Source organism: Triticum aestivum, chromosome 2D (genome assembly GCF_018294505.1).
Source record: "Triticum aestivum cultivar Chinese Spring chromosome 2D, IWGSC CS RefSeq v2.1, whole genome shotgun sequence".
NCBI lineage: Eukaryota > Viridiplantae > Streptophyta > Magnoliopsida > Poales > Poaceae > Triticum > Triticum aestivum.
The window spans coordinates 276,615,986-276,632,589 of NC_057799.1; the positions used below are offsets into that span (position 1 = coordinate 276,615,986).

Here is a 16,604-nt window from a genome sequence, read left to right on the forward strand (position 1 = left end):
AGATAAGATTTGAACTCTTGGTAGTAAGCATGAACAGTGTTGTTGCCTTCTTTAAGTTGTTCAAATTTGCGAAGCAATTCATGACGATAGTAAGTAGGGAAAAATTGTTGTCTCATTACATCTTTTAAATCTTTCCAAGTTGTGGGTTGGTTATCAGTGTTTTTCTTACAATGCACACTCCACCAAACAGAAGCAAAACCAGTAAATGCTCTAGTGGCAGCTCGTACTCGCTCAAGTTTAGAAAAGTCATGGTGACTAAAAACTTGTTCTACTTCAAGCTCCCAAGCTAGATAAATAGTAGGATTAAATCTACCCTCAAATGATGGTAAAGAGATAACCTGACCATGTGCTTGTGTGTGTTGTCCCAACTCTCGTGATGGTGAAGATGTGTCCGTCGTCCAAGAAGTTCTATCTCTGCAACCTGTCATGATTAGTAGAAACAAGAAACACAATTCGAGAATAATGTTCCTATGAACTACTAGGATGTGGTTGTAAAGTGCTCACAGTAAAGCAAATATCAATATCTTACAAGTTCTTACCCTGCGGCAGGTGGTGACAGGCAACCAGCGGTGTCAAATAACTGCGAAGATTGTGTAAAGCGATTGCCAGGGGAACGTACGTATACACGGTGTAGAAATATGTGGAGCTAGGTTGGCTATATATGGAAGCAAAAGATTAGCAATAATCAATTCAAAGATGCAATGTTGAATAAACGCTCAACGACGGTACTGTGATGGTCCTAGGCTAGACTGGACTAGAGACGCGAGCCTAGAACACTAATGAGGTCACGGCGTAGCACAACTAGCATCAATGAAGGATACTAAGTAGCTCTGGACAGCAGGATATAAGTGAAGATCACAACGGCAGTAAAGATAATGATGAAAAACAACTGCCAAGCAGGATATACAACAACTCTCTCTCCAACTTTCCTCTTGAAGAAGTTTGAGCCAATTTTTTGATAATTGTTTTTTCAAAGAATGCTACTAACTCAAGCTTTCCAATGCAAAAAGAATCGCTCAATTCCGAGTTGATATGAGGACTCAAACAATTCCAAAGCTAGCCTGAAAAACTGGAATAAGCTGTGTTCGCCAACTTCGGAGGGCAAAAAGACCTATTTAGAAGCCGATTTTGAGGTGCAAAATATTAAACTAGCTTCTGCAACTATTTAGATGCGGCTCGTCGCTAGCTTTAATTTGAGTACTCGCGGAGACAAAACGGACTTGTATGAGGAAGTTATGCCTGTTTTACTGAACAGTGCACAAAACAGATTCCAATCCGAATTCAGCTACGAGATTGAGTCTAGATAGATCCGAATTTTGTTTTTTTCTCTGTTTTTTCCTCACACTTTTTTTTTCTTTTTCTTTCTCTCCTTTTTTTCTCTGACTTTTTTTTAACTTTTTTCTCTCTCTTTTGTTTTCTCTGCCTTTTTTTCTCTCCCTCTTTCCAAGACAAACTAGATAAGATGCAGACTGGATCAAGCGAAGATGTGAACGACCTCAACTATGATTGTGACAATGAACTATGGGTAGCACGTGGTGGAAATTGATGGATGGTGTGGTAGACAGCGGAAGGGATAACGATGCAGCGACGGTGTGACTAATGTGAACAGAACTCGAAACTCTAAACGAACTAGACACTAAGACCAGCAACTCGACACGACGATGCAACCGATAATTCAATAATGCAAACAATGAAAATAAAATTGCAAAGGCTCAGACTGGCTTGGACAAAAGGATGAATAGATCTAACTTTTTGTGGCTTTTTCTTGGACAATAGGTAAGAAAATAAATCTAATCTAGGGGAAACTGGAAATTCTCACCGAGCAACCTGAAAACTAATACCACTTGGTAGAGGCGAGGGTGTCCCGATCTTTCGATGAGATGATAACTATCGATTTGGTGGAGACGACTTTGACGATCCAACTACAAACGTGCACGACGTTGCGCCTTAGCAATCGCTAAACCAACTCCGAGAGGTTATTGACCACGCCGGAGCATGATCAACCTGACCACGAAGGTCTATTCCTGCAAGCAATCGAAGAACAAGCAAGAATATGATAAAGCAATATGAATATTGCGAATATATATGAAGTATTGATAAAGATGGGGATCCAGAAGCGGTCTTGGTCTGGTCGTTGGACACAAACGAAGTACACGAAGTTGCAATGGCTAACTTTTAACTAAACAAATCCCAAGCAAAAAGGTATTAGATGGATCTACTTATATAGGAGCAAGGGGTGGCGAACAAGGAGGTGGAAGGACGTCCCAAGGCAGTATAAAACTAACCCCAGGTCGTACAAGGCTTATGGGCCCAAGTGGAGGTGATGCAACACCTTTGGACTTGTTGTTTGACTCGGATTCTGCTGCTGCGTCAGATTGTTTCGTCGATATCTCAAAGCTCCGGACGAATTCAAAGGTGAATCCAATTGGGTTGGAAAGAGGACGAAATCTACTTTCCAACAAAAAAAGAATCACCCAATTCGGAGTTCATATGAAAAAGTTGTTGGCGTTTTGAGTCAGGTATGTCTGTGCAGTCCGAATCTGAATCCAGAACGTAAGAGACTTGGACTCTATCTTCTCTTGGCCCAAAAGTGACGTGAGAGAACTTTTTGAATAGAACCTAAACTTCCCCTTTCCCTTATCTTCATATGTGGACTGTACAAATGTCTCATACACCTGCAATTAGACAAAACACAAAAGTGTGTGAAGTATTTTTATTCTGGATAACATAAATAAATTATTGAATAGTTTGCACTAGAAATCACCTGACAAATATGCATGTATGCAAAAATTTTGGTCGTATCCAAGGTAGTCATGTCCTCATCAGATTTGCAATGCGCATAATAGATCTATTCGTAAGCAATCTACCATTGTTCTTCTTCGCTGTTTTTATGTGGGCATCACCACTTGTTATAGATTCGTCCTTGATACGATTACCGGTGGGAATTTCTTGATGTGTTCTTCTCTAGATGCTTTTAATGCCATGGGGAATTTAGTGGGTTCACCACCTCTTAGGGTTAATGAAACAACTTTAACTCTCGAACATGTTATGGAAAGGCTAGATGCTATTGAAAATAAAATGCTCACTGAAGAAAGTATTGAAAAATTAGATAAAAGGATGCACAATCTTGCTAATAGAATTGGGTCAAAACGGGAGATGCTCTTAAAGTACTAAAAGAAAAAGAACTCGCATTCAACGAAAGAATAGAGGAGAGTCCTGCTAGAATTGATAAGTTGGAAGAAATTTTTAGTAATTTAAGCACAACTTTTTCCTCCGCTAAAACTATTGAAAAAACTCCGGTAAAAATTGGCAAGATTACTGAAGTCACTAAAAACAAGGGTACAACTTCTAACAAAGAAGATCTTAAAATGATTAGTATTCACCCTAATTTTGTTGAAGTGATAAAAGACCCTACTTGTAAAAATGAATTCTTCAAACTTGTTCCTAGGAGTATTTTTATAGAAAATTTGTATACTAAATCCTTGAAGAATTATAAGTGTTTGATTGAGGAGTTGGAAACTAAAGATGACAATACTTGAATCTATGCTTTATGCCCAGCTAGGGCATAAAACGATAGCTCTTGTTGGGAGGCAACCCAATGAATAAAATTTATTTTTGCCTTTTTCTTTATGTTCTTGAGTGTTTACACAATTATGCTACTGTTATGACTGTGTTTTTTATATTTTAATTAGTGTTTGTGCCAAGCAAAGCATTTGGGATCATGTTGGGTGATAGTTGATTTGATCTTGTTGAAAAAAAGAAATTTGTGCGCCAGTCACAGAATTATTAAAAATCACAGATGCATGATAAAATTCTGAATTTTGACACAATATTTATATACAAATTCCCTACATTGTCCTAATTCTTTAGAATTTTTGGAGTTACATAAATATACGAAGTTTACAGATTGCTACACACTGTTCTATTTTTGACACATTCTATTTTCTTTGCGTTGTGTGCTTATTTTGATGAATCTATGGTCTCTACCGGGGGGTATGAGCCATAGCAAAGTTGGAATACAGTAGATACAATGCAAGAATAAAATATTAATGGGTTTGAAACAATACTTATAGTAGTGATTTGCTTTGTTATACTAATGGATCTCGCGAAGGTTTTGTTGAGTTTTGTGTGATTAAAGTTTTCAAGTTTTGGGTGAGATCACGATGGATGAAGGAATAAGGAGTAAGAAGAGCCTAAGCTTGGGGATGCCCCATGGCATCACAAGCTATTATCTAAAGGAGTAGCAAGCAACTAAGCTTCGGGATGCCCGACTGGCATACCCTCTTTCTTATAAAGGCCATCGATATTTTACTTGGAGCTATATTTTTATTCGTCACATATCATGAGTTTTGCTTGGAGCATCTTGTATGATATGAGTCTTTTATTGTTCTGCTTTTTATTTTGTGTCATCTATCCTTGCTGGACACACCTATTTGAGAAACCCAAAATTATGCTATGACTTGTTAGAATTGCTCTTTATGCTTCACTTAAATCTTTTTGAGCTATGGAATTGCTCTAGTGCTTCACTTATATCCTTTTTTAGCACGGTGTGCTTTAGTATTTTTGAAGAATTGCTCTCATGCTTCACTTATATTTATTTGAGAGTTGGTAAATTTTTTAAAAGAAATTCTCTCATGCTTCACTTAAATTATTTTGTGAGAACAAAATTTTTTATGCTCATGTTCTTCACTTAGATTTGTTTGAGCTATCAAAAGCAACATATGAAATTAGTCCCAAAGTGATATATATTCAAGAGGGATATAATAAAAACTTTCATGAAGATCATTGGACAAAATAAACTTGATTCTTTGTAATAGTTTTGCGATATGATGATAGTGATATGTGAGTCATGTTGATGAGTAACTATGCTTTAGTAAGAATATTAATCTTAAGGTTTGTGATTCCCTATGCAAGCACGAAAGTCACTAGTTATGGAATGAAATTACATCCTACTTGTGGTGCATTATTCAGTGTTAGTTGTGCTTAATGCTCGCTTATGAGATTTTTCGTTTCTTGGTTGGATGCTTCTCAATCTTTTGCTAGCCTTCACTTGTACTAAGTGGGATTACTACTTGTGCATCCAAAATCCTTAAACCCAGTTTTGGCCATATGAGTCCACTATACCTACCTATATGTGGTATTTCCATGCCGTTCTAAGAAAATTTGTATGTGCCATCTCTAATCTTCAAAATAAATTTCTCTTTTGTGTGCTCGTACCGCTCATGAAATGGTAGGGGGTGGCTGGTATTTTTCCATGCTAGATGTGTTATTCTCAAGATGAGTGTATATTCACTTGTCATTGCACGAGAGTACGGCAAAGGTATTAGGGATGCCCAGTCCCGAAATGAAAAATGAATTTACTTTATGTTGTCAAATAATAAATTCCTTGGAAAGTGTTGGTATGGACGGCACCCGTAGATTTGGTTAGCCGTGGAATGTGAAAGTATGGTGGAATGAGAAGAAACTTTATGTTCTGTTTGGGAACCTCCTATGATATATCTAGCATGGAAAGTATTGGGAACTACTCGGTCATTTTCGTTGACAGGAAAGGCATGCCACCCAAAATGTTTTATCTCTATCTTTTTCGCTTTGAGCTCTGGCACCTCTACAAATCCCTACTTTCGTCTGCAAAGGGCCTTTCTATTTACTTTATGCAATTTTTATTTTGAATCTCCATCTTCTCTTATAAAGCACCAACTAAGGGGCACTATGATCGTACTTGAGCATTGGGTGTTTCTAATATGTGAGTGTGTTTCATGAATGGATCAATGATTGAGCATAATGAGCTTGGGATAACTTGCTTTACTGTTGATATTTTGAAAGACATGGTTGCTTGTTGATATGCTTGAGTATTCAAATCTTCATGTCAAAACTAGACTATTGCTTTGAATCATATAAAAGTCCAAATGTCCATGCTACAAAGAAAAGAATATGTGGTGAACATGATAGGCAACATTCCACATCAAAAATTCTATTTTTATCATTTACTTACTCGAGGAAAAGCAGGAATTAAGCTTGGGGATGCTGATACCTCTCCAATGTATCTATAATTTTTTATTGTTCTATGTTGTTATATTATCATTCTTGGATGTTTTACAATCATTTTATAGCAACTTTACATCATTTTTCGGGACTAACCTATTGACATAGTGCCCAGTGCCAGTTGTTGTTTTTTGTTTTTTTTTACTTTGCAGAAAATAAATATCAAACGGAGTCCAGACGGAGTCCAAACACAAGTTGGGCCAAGGAGGTACCAGAGGGGGCTCCGAGGGGAGCACAACCTACCTGGGCGCGCCTGGGGGCCCAGGTGCGCCCTGCAGGGTTGTGCCCACCTCAGCCGCCTCCTACACTGCCTCTTTGCTATATAAATACCCCAAAAATCCAAAAACCCTAGGGGAGTCGACGAAACACAATTCCAGTCGCTGCAAGTTCCAGAAACCACAGATCCAATCTAGACACCATGACAGAGGGGTTCATCATCCTCATTGGTGCCTCTCCGATGATGCGTGAGTAGTTCATTGTAGACCTACGGGTCAGGAGTTAGCAGCTAGATGGCTTCCTCTGTCTCTTTTGATTCTCAATACAATGGTCTCTTGGAGATCTATTTGATGTAACTCATTTTGTGGTGTGTTTGTTGGGATCCGATGAACTTTGAGTTTGTGATTAGATCTATTTTATCCATGAAAGTTATTTGAGTTTTGATCTCTTATATGCATGATTGCTTATAGCCTCGTATTTCTTCTTCGAATCTTTGGTTTAGTTAGGCCAACTAGATTAATTTTTCTTGCCATGGGAAGCGCTGCTTTGTGATGGGTTCGATCTTACGGTGCTCAATCCCAGTGACAGAAGGGGACATGACACATATGTATCGTAACTATTAAGGATAACAAGATGGGGTTTATTCCTACGTTAATAGATCTTGTCTACATCATGTCACCGTTATTATTGCATTACTCTGTTTCTCCATGAACTTAATAAACTAGATGCACGCTGGATAGCAGTCGAAGTGTGGAGTAATAGTAGTAGATGCAGGCAGGAGTCGGTCTAGTAATCTTGGACGTGATGCCTATATAATGATCATTGCCTGGATATCGTCATAATTATTTCAAGTTATATCAATTGCCCAACAATAATTTGTTTACCCAACGTATGCTATGTTTCTCGAGAGAAGCCACTAGTGAAATCTACGGGGCCCGGGTCTATATATTATTTACCTTTGAGGTCTATTTTTATTCGCTTTTATTTTCAGATCTATTATTCCAAAAACCCAAAAATACCTTGCTGTACTTTTCCTTTGTTTATTTTATTTTGCTTTATTGCGAGATCCATTTATCCAATGTACTATAAAACAAATCTATCTTTTACTCGGGAGGGATTGATAACCCCTCTTTTACGTCGAGTTGCAAGTATTTGAACTTTGTGTGCAGGTACCGTTTACATAGTGTTGCGTGGTTCTCCTACTGGTTCGATAACCATGGTCTCATCACTGAGGGAAATACCTACCATAGCTGTCCAGCATCATCCCTTCCTCTTTGGGGAAATACCAACGTAGTTCAAGCTGCATCAGGGACTACATGGATCATTTTGTTCTTTAGTTATCTATGTTCCAAATTAAGTGTTTCACTTTGTACTAAAGTTGGAAACGTTGGTATAACGTTGAGACACTTATTTCGGAACAGAGGGAGTACATATTGGCTATGATCTGTGAATCATTGAGATGCAACATCATGCATGTTAGTCTCCTTTGTAAATGTTGCAACGGGGCAACCTTGGACGCAAGATACATGAAACAGAAGCTGAAAGCTTCATAGCATTATATAATTTTATCTCGCTAAGAAATTACAATACGGTGTACTAAAGAGTTAGGTGTCGCAAGGTGTCCAAAAAATATGGTAATAGTGTGAGGTGGACCATGTATTCACTGAGCTGCCGTGTTTTCGCTGCTTTCGCACTCCTCCACTGTAAGAGTGGAGAAAATTGTAGTTTTATCACAGAATAGAAGAATGAAAAAGAGTGGAGATGCTCTACCTCCTTTCACCGAAACGTGGGACATCCAGCATCCGGTGCACGTGCCATGAACCAAAGTAAAGTGTACAGTACATGAACCAAAATAAAGTGTACAGTACAACTAAGACTCAGCACGGTTGTACCACCTCAGTAATAGAACAATGAGCCATCAAATCACATAGACCCGACAGTAAGTTGGACGAACGAAGCAACCATCACTCTTCATTGAATCCGCTTCTCCCTTAAACGCATGCGCGAGTGAGAGGTTGGGTCCGCTCTGCCCGGGCATGAATGCGGCACCGATTCTCTGAAGCGATGCTGACCGTTTTGGGTGGGAAGCGCGCGCAGGTGATGGAGGTGTTTGGATGGGCCAGGGCGGTCAGAAGTGGGCATGGCAGCTGTGCAGACCAGTGCCCGAAAACGAGAGGATGCACCGACTCTCGCGGCTAAATCGTAGTAGTACTACTACTCCGTCTCACAATGTAAGACATTTTTACAAGCTAGTTTAGCTTGCAAAAACGTTACACATTATGGGACGGAGGGAGTACTACACACAATCTCTCTGTAGGTCGATGTTTCGCTCTCTCTAACACACACACGCTGTTAAAAGAACACACACACACGCACGCGCACACACACACACGCACACACATGTTCATAGAATAGGAATATCGTGGGAGTGGGAAACCACATGAAGTGAGATAAATGGAGTACGTGTAACAAGAGAAGAGGTACACGCACGTCCTTCGGAGACATAGTTGCTGCCCCGCATTATAGCCTAGCTGACCACAGCACGACAGCCGGATCTGTGCTTCTCTCGTCCCGGCGCCAGCGGTCAACGGTGATATCCGCGACTGCGGAATTTGATGCATGCGGCTGTCGGATTTGGAGCATTCTGGCTGCTTGCGACTGCACCTTGCCATGGATTGTCCGGGTACCAGGTCGCACAATAATTGCAATGCCTCCACATCGCATGCAGGTACTGAATGCGCCTCTAGCCGATCGGATCAATCCCGTCGGCGGTTCACTGGCAAAGACACAGTCCGCCACCGTCCGGGCTCGGCCCTAGCCCAACGGCTAGTCGGTTCACCGTTACCTCTCATAAAGTGCAATGGCTGCCCACGGTAGGTTGTGCTTCGCGTCTCGACCACGCCGGAACATCCCAAATGGGTGTTCAGCAAGTGCAAAAAAGATAAGGTGCATGCGTAGTACTTCTTTTGATTGGCTGTGCTCCCTTATTCGGCGCATGTTTGGTAGCTTATACTCAAACTTGTGGGTAGGATGGATGCAAGTTTTGGTTTGGGGAAGAAGAATACATCGATCTACTGATAGCATGAAATTTGGTAGATGCTCGTGCACTCCTTGCTAGAAATGAGGCTAGAGATGAGACTAGAGATGATATTAAATGTGAAGCAACGTCTAGTTCATTAGAATCGAAGAAGAAAGAAGTGTGCAAGCTTAAGAAGCCATAGATCAACAACGAAGACATAGAGAAGATATTAATACAATTAGTGGGAGCAGTTATAAAAATTGGATATATTTTAAAATGTCTAATTGTGGTTCTTGTTTTCTTTAGTCTTGCTCTCCTAGCAAAGAATTGGTGAATGTACTTCCCTGTATCAAAATGTCGTTGATGAAATAAAGAAATGTGCTGAAAAATAAATGTGTGCATACGGCCGGTCGTATTAATTATGTTGGTTCTGAATTCTTGCAACTAGTTAATTATGTTGGCAAACTTTCATAGAAAAATACTTCATCAGGAAATATAGAAGCGTTTAGAACACATACTGACTTAGGCCGAATATAAGTGCCCAAAATTATTGGAAGAGAGCAAAGTGTACATACAAAATAATTAAAACTAGCGGGTGTACCCGCGCATTTGCGCGGCTAGGTTTTGATATAGGTATATTTGCAAAGAATGATTTACATTTATCATATTTTAGCTAATTCATTTGATTATTTCTTAACATTGTACGAAAATTTATCGTTATTGAATAACAAACTCCTGAATACTTTTAACTTCATTTTTTGTCTTTTGGTTATTACCATATATTTTTTTAGTTTTGTTCCATCCATTTTTGCCATTTCATGTCGTTCCACTACATGGCCGTAATCCATTAGAGGAATGTTGAATTATGTATCATATTATAGTTAATTAAATATAAAATGTCTGTTTACGCATTTTATTTATGCATATACACTATAGATTTTCTTGTACAATATATATGAGAGAATTAAGTTATTTTTTCTTGATTGAAACTTTGATTATGTTTATCGTATAATATAATATAAGACATATTCCTAAGAATTTTGACTTGATACGTTTTTCTGCACAATCACATTTGCTTCTCACTTTTTTGTCCACTATATGCCATTTGATAAAAATCTTAACTAAAAAAATGTCTTTGTACAACTAGGTTTGTACACATATTATATTTAGAATATGAATGCCATATTATTATTTGAGTGGTCATTGGTCTAGATTTCACTCTTTTTCTTTGTCCTAAATGTTTCTGTACCTAATGTTTTGAGTTTTATTTTTGTTATATATATATATATATATATATATATATATATATATATATATATATATATATATATGTTTCCTACAAGCAGTGGTAGTTACCACCACTTGCGTTTTGTATGTTGTATGTAGTATCTGTCAAAAACGTGAGTATATACGTGTAGTATGTAGTATATAACGATGATTAGGTAGTATATAAACTAATTTTTAGGTAGTATGTACCATGTTTTGAGTATGCCCTTTTTTACGTACAAATATGTATGTATTTCACAAATATAACAAAAACTATGGCTCGTATGCAATTTTTTCACATAAATTGCTTTGAAATATCTTAGATATAGTATTTAAACATATTTAAAATAATAAAATATTATATATATAGCCCCACATGGTAGTATATGACACATGTGGGGTAACTACCACCGGGTGGTAGGATGGATTTTCCCTATATATACTCCCTCCGTTCCTAAATATAGGGTGTATAGTTTTTGGCACGGAAATTAAAGAACTCATGTGGAGGGAAAATTTCACAAGTTTTGGGAGAGATTACACCTGACTAATTGACATGAGAAAATAAGGAGCTTGCCCTATATAAGGAAATGTAATCAAATTTCTTAAAAAAAATATTCAAACGAGTGGTGCAACACAATACACCTTATATTTCAGACTTTTTCTCAAAAATCTATACACCTTATATCAAGGAACGGAGGGAGTATAATATAAGCAAGTTATATTATAGTTAATATATATAGGAATATCGTGCCAATATATATAACTCCCTTTTTTTGCAGTTTTGTCACGTATCGTATTTCTTGCCTTTTTTAGAGAACGTATTTCTCATTTGTACGTCAAAGTACATGTTGTTTCCCCAAATATGAAAATATGTGCATAGCAAAAAGTAGAAAAAGGCTATCATTTCCCCAAATCACGCCGACAACAAAATCCCCTTCTCTACTGTACTGTTCTCTCTACACGGCTGTGATTTGGGTACGGTGGGCAAGGGAGATCATGGGAGGACGCAGCGGGCTGCTCGACCTCGTCATGGCCGGCGCTGCCGTGGCGACGGTGCTGGAGGTTGGAGGCGTGGAGGCGGAGGAGGCAGTGACTGAGCTGACGAAGGGTACGCTGGTTCACGTATTTCCCGGCGAATTGGTGTGTGCTGCAGCGTCTTCCAAGCCATTTCTGATCGAGGAGGGGACCACTCTTTCGAGCAGCTGTTCTTGCGCTGTCCACCAACGAGATCGCATCTCACTGTCGCTGATCTGGAAAGGCAGATGTCGGTCGCCGGGGAGATCATGGGTGCAGGCAGTGAACTTTGGCGTTGAGTAGAACGGCCTGTCGTTCCTTGTCGCTTATAGGAAGAGGAAGAGCAACAGGTATGAATCCCTCTACGGCTCGGAACGCTCCCATTCTGCTCTTGCTTTGCATCATTTGTACTTCATAATGTGATTTACTTAGTTTGTGTATTTAAGCAAGTTAACATTTGGATATTTAAAAGCATTTTTGTTTACATTTTAGCGTTGATTTTGCGCTTGCCATTTCAAGTTAGGAGATAACCTCGTATGTACAATCTTGTTCATGTATGGATTATCTGTAGGATCTACACTATATAATTATTTGATAAGCCACTGATTTCCTTTTCATTCCGTAGGGAATTGAACTTGTATTTTTTTCATGTTAACATTGTACTGATCTTTAATTATTATCTCTTCAGCATTTCCTTGGATTTCTGCTGGATCCACTGGAGATTTGGAGCCAAGAAGGATATGTGGTGGCTATAATAAGCACTGGCGCGACTACACGGAGAAGCTGGCACTCGCGACCTGCGAAGCAGTACGCGAGGTGAACCGAGTATCCTAGAGCCAGCAACCTGTGTGGAGCAGCGCAGCACACCAGGCAAAGCTGGATGCCGCAAGTAGCAGTGCGGGTTTGCCCTTCTACTCTGTTGCCTTAGTCTAGGACCTCTGCTTTTTATTGATGATTTCCCTAATCGGTTTGCTAAAGTTCCATTACGTTTGTTTTCCATGTCTAGATTCTTCTAGAATTATACGTGATAAAAATTGAAATAGAAAATAGCTGTAGAAATTTGACCGATAAAGTTGATTAATGTTGTGCACCCAGAGAAAACATTAATTTTGGTCGAGGGTTAGTAACAAAAAAATAGTTAAGTTTTTCATCGGTGAGCTACCATGCTACGCATGTTCGTGATATAAATTTTCTTCGTGGCTTCATACGGATCAATTCTCAGTCCATCTATGTTCACCCTTTAATTTATTCATAGTATTCCAGATTGATTTCGAACTAAATCTTTTGAAATGGTGTTGTACATTTGTTCTCGTATGTTTTAAGCGATGCTACATGGTAAAAAGGCAGCCCGGTGCATGTAGCTCCCGCTTGCGCTGGGTCCGGGGAAGGGTCCGACCACTTTGGGTCTATTGTACGCAGCCTTTCCCTACATTTCTGTAAGAGGCTGTTTCCAGGACTTGAACCCCTGACCTCATGGTCACAAGGCAACAGCTTTAAGTGATGCTAGATGGTAGTTTTAGCAAATATTCTAGACACATAATAGCCTTGACCAAGCACACAAATGCAATGCTAATTCTTCTAAATGTTTAACACTTAAATCATCTTTACAGGGAGGAAATTTTTATATCAATACCTTTGGTCTCAATTTCCCAGGGAGCAACTCACATAAGTTGTACGGGTAAGTATTCAATCACCTTTTTAACAGGCTCATTCTGTTTAGTTGTTTCTCATTTTAACATGTTGTCCACCTCATCATCCATCAAATCCCGTTGGGCACAATGGATAAAGAATCATAAATATCTGCTTCCATATTTCCATATAAGGTTTAATAATTGGTGTTTAAATAATAAATTTAATAATTTGGTAGACCATTACTTCTTAAGCTTTATGGTCCAAGTATCACTTCTCAAGCCTCTCATCGGGCACACATGTTTATTTTATTGCATACTTTTGCATACCTAGAGTGAGGATCTTATTGTTGAGTTTGAACCGAAAGATAAGTCTTTGTCCAAATAATTCACTTATAATCTTTGGGACTTCTTCAAATTTTCCATCTAAAGGATTTCAATAGGAATGACACAGATGTATTGAGAATTCTTTCGGCCTCTTCATCAAATAAGATATAATTAGTGCACCACAAATATGATAGTACATAATGATGATCAAATCAGGAGAATATGTTTACTAAGGTGTTGCGCCTTCTGAATATGTATTGCAGTTCTTGCAATAATAATTGTGTGGTTCCTTCGTAGCAATTTTGCTGCAAACATCACATGACATGTACCACCATTGAATATTTTCTTGTAACCAATCAATTGTAGCTATTGTTGTGAACACAACGTACTGAAAGTCGATGAAGAAAATATAGTTATTTAAATAATATGTAGTTACTCATAGAAATATGCCATATACATTTGTAGGTCCTGGAGGCTTGTACGTTATCATATCTTAGAAGAGTTCTGATGCATTACCTGATCTGGTGGGTTGTCATTCCTAATTCCAGTAAGTTCTTTTACTAAGGTTCTCCTTTTGTAAAACATTTGTTCTTCCAGTGTCCCGTGAGTACTTCTATCTATCTCCAACATTTTTGGTAAAGTTTCTTCGGTGGAGTGGTTATAAATAAAAATTAGTAAACATAGATATATTATGGACTTCTATATGATCAATACCTACTAATTTTGTTTGATACCTGCCACGAAGTTCCCAGGTCTCGGGTATATCTAGATTGGTATATATTCTTGTTGCGCTAGTTGACTTTAGGCACAAACCTATTTGAAGAAGAATAAATCGGTTAGATTTATTATGTTGGTATGGCAAAATGACATGTAAACATATTCGACTTACCTTTGAATTTTTGCACCATTGTTTAGATAACAATAATAAGTGTTTACTTGCCAATTACATCCTCAAATGATGAGCTCATCTTCCACATAATGATACTCTAATTTCTCACTCCTTAATAATTCATAATGATAACAATAATATAAGTGAAAGAAAGCAGTCTTTACCCTTTAATGAGAACTGAGACGCATGGATATACACTTACTCTGGCATTAGAATTTCAATCTCACGCATTTCTGAAGTTATTTTTTTCTTTGTTGTCCTTGATTCTATTGGTATAATCTTGGTAAATAACCCAATGACATCTACAAAGTTGAAGATAAATAACTTCAAAATTATAAAGTTAATCATTTGAAGTCCATTAATACAACTGCCAACATATGACTTCAAATTAGAAGTAATGACTTGGAGTAAGATATATGACTATCAACATACCTGAGCATTGTTGCTCTTTTTCTAGCCGTTCTTGTAGGTATCTTTGCTAACAAACTCAAAGTAGTAATCTGGGGAATTTCGAGGAACCTTTCATCTCCTTTAGGGTTGTATTGTATACAAAAATAATTTTAATTTCATTGCTAACTGGGTGATATTTTGTCGAATCTGTAACTTTAAAATTGCTAAAAGCAGAGAACCTTAGTTGATATTTTGTTTATAAGTGTCAATTAGATTCTTTCAAATAGTAGCATGAACTGTATCACCCTTAAAAATTGAATGAAAGATAATCTTAGAAGTAAGTTTTAAGAATAGAAGAAACCCATTGTTAATAATGTTAAGAAAATACCTGCTCATCCATCAAGATCATATCCATGCTTATAAGTTCATCAGTCGAAGGGTTGATTGAATCCCACGTTCTCATTACTTTTGCTTTCTTATTCCATGTTTGTCTGCTTCTTTTACGATAAAGACTTATTGCCTTCAAAACAATTTTAAAAAGAGCGATTCATCTGATAATGCACTAATGAAATTTGGTTAAAAAACAGTGTTCTTCTAACTAATCGAGAATGAACATCAAAATAGGGTGTTCGCAAGGAAGTTCCGAAGACAGCATGGGATGTGAAGATTTGAGCAGACATTAAGCAGTTATATTACCCAAAGTTGATGGTGTTTCTGTCGTTCCTTCTTCGGGGCCTTCGATGTGCTGGGCGTTCTGCCGTCCCCTTCGGTACGCAAGGCATCCTACCCACCTTACTGGTCCAACTGATCGTCCTCGGCGCGTGTGGATGTTGTTGTGTCGATCTGCCTTCAATCTGCTGTACTCGTGTTGTGATGTGTGACGGCGTGTGTTGATTCCCTAGGTGTACCATCTTGTATGATTCTCTCTTGTGGGTGTGGCTTATGTTAGTCCAAAGATTACCGAGTTTGCATTAACTACGGATGAGTGTATTGCGTTAGGAAACCAATTCATGTTCTTCTCAGTTTGTACGTGCAATCATCTAATTTCCTTTTTTCTTCATGCAATGGTATATGCCAGTGTCCTTGCCTAATATGCACCTTGTGCTTCATAGTTTCTATGTGCAATAATATATGTATATGTCAGTGCCTTGCCTAATATGATGCAATATTATAGAAGGTGTTCCAGAACCGTGTCCACCATCCATACTCATGTGCCAGTCGGACATACTGGTCCGATTTACTTTGGATGGGTACTGCTCCGATTATTTTAATTGGTCTATTGTAATTGTCTCCTGTCATCATATATCTATTAATATATCTATTTCTACGTGACGGTGCTAAAGAGTTATACCACAACAATATTTGTACGTAAGTTGTATCTTTAAATCTCAGCCTTTAACCTTTAAGCTAAACGGTTGTGATAATTTAATCTGTGTGGACGAATATGGTGGCTTATTTGTCTCTTGTCTTAATAATATAATAGATTGAATTTCTCAAAAATATTTAAAATTGGAGGATGGTGTAACCCACCTTTCTGATATTTTGACTGTGTGGTTCAGTTGTTGTTCACTACGGAGGGTTGTGTACCACACGTGAACGATAGTAAGTGCGACCGGGAGGTGTGGATCGTTAATTGCGAATTGACTCCTTTGAGCGTTAAGTTTTCTTCATGTATTAACATTGCCCTAGTATTTTTCTTCACTAGTATGTTAAATAAAGAGTTCTGTTTCATGCATAATTTAAAACGATTTTTATGGAGAGAAAAAGAAAACCACTCCAACTATATTATATACACGCCGCAGCCTCAGGTGTT

The 16,604-nt window shown here is 38.2% G+C and overlaps 1 long non-coding RNA gene across 3 annotated transcripts; it reads left to right on the top strand.

The window, feature by feature from the left end:
- The first annotated feature begins 11,450 nt into the window (after nucleotides 1-11,450).
- LOC123052760 (uncharacterized) lies at nucleotides 11,451-15,802 on the top strand. Of its 3 annotated transcripts, XR_006425042.1 has the most exons (6): nucleotides 11,451-11,651; nucleotides 11,746-11,907; nucleotides 12,246-12,458; nucleotides 13,168-13,235; nucleotides 13,978-14,059; nucleotides 15,416-15,802. It is a non-coding gene; the product is annotated as an uncharacterized lncRNA (long non-coding RNA). The 3 variants fall into 3 exon arrangements; XR_006425040.1 differs by having other exon boundaries at nucleotides 11,451-11,907; XR_006425041.1 differs by having other exon boundaries at nucleotides 11,451-11,907; nucleotides 12,246-12,452.
- Nucleotides 15,803-16,604: the final 802 nt, after the last annotated feature.